At 45.5% G+C, this 222-nt stretch overlaps 1 protein-coding gene across 1 annotated transcript in view; it reads left to right on the top strand.

Moving 5' to 3' along the window:
- Positions 1-222, top strand: part of LOC119582366 (acetylcholine receptor subunit alpha-like) — a gene marked incomplete at its 5' end in the record, with an annotated part of 90,882 nt that overhangs the window by 301 nt on the left and 90,359 nt on the right.

The raw sequence follows: 222 nt of genomic DNA on the forward strand, positions 1-222 counted from the left end.
ATCATCTTTGTGTACAGAACCATCTGAAGAAAAGCGAGTTTCATCCCTTCACTAAATAAAGCAGAATGTGCGATGAATTGCTTTAAGGGGACACCGCAGCCCACGACGACAAACACTAAGCTGAATTAAATATTAACTTCATATGTGTTTGTTCCCTCGGTCCAGGCGTTCAGCTGGCTCTGGCTCTGTTTTGTTCGCCGTCCTTTGCCTCGGGACTGGAAT

Source organism: Penaeus monodon, chromosome 15 (assembly GCF_015228065.2).
Source record: "Penaeus monodon isolate SGIC_2016 chromosome 15, NSTDA_Pmon_1, whole genome shotgun sequence".
Classification (NCBI taxonomy): Eukaryota; Metazoa; Arthropoda; class Malacostraca; order Decapoda; family Penaeidae; genus Penaeus; species Penaeus monodon.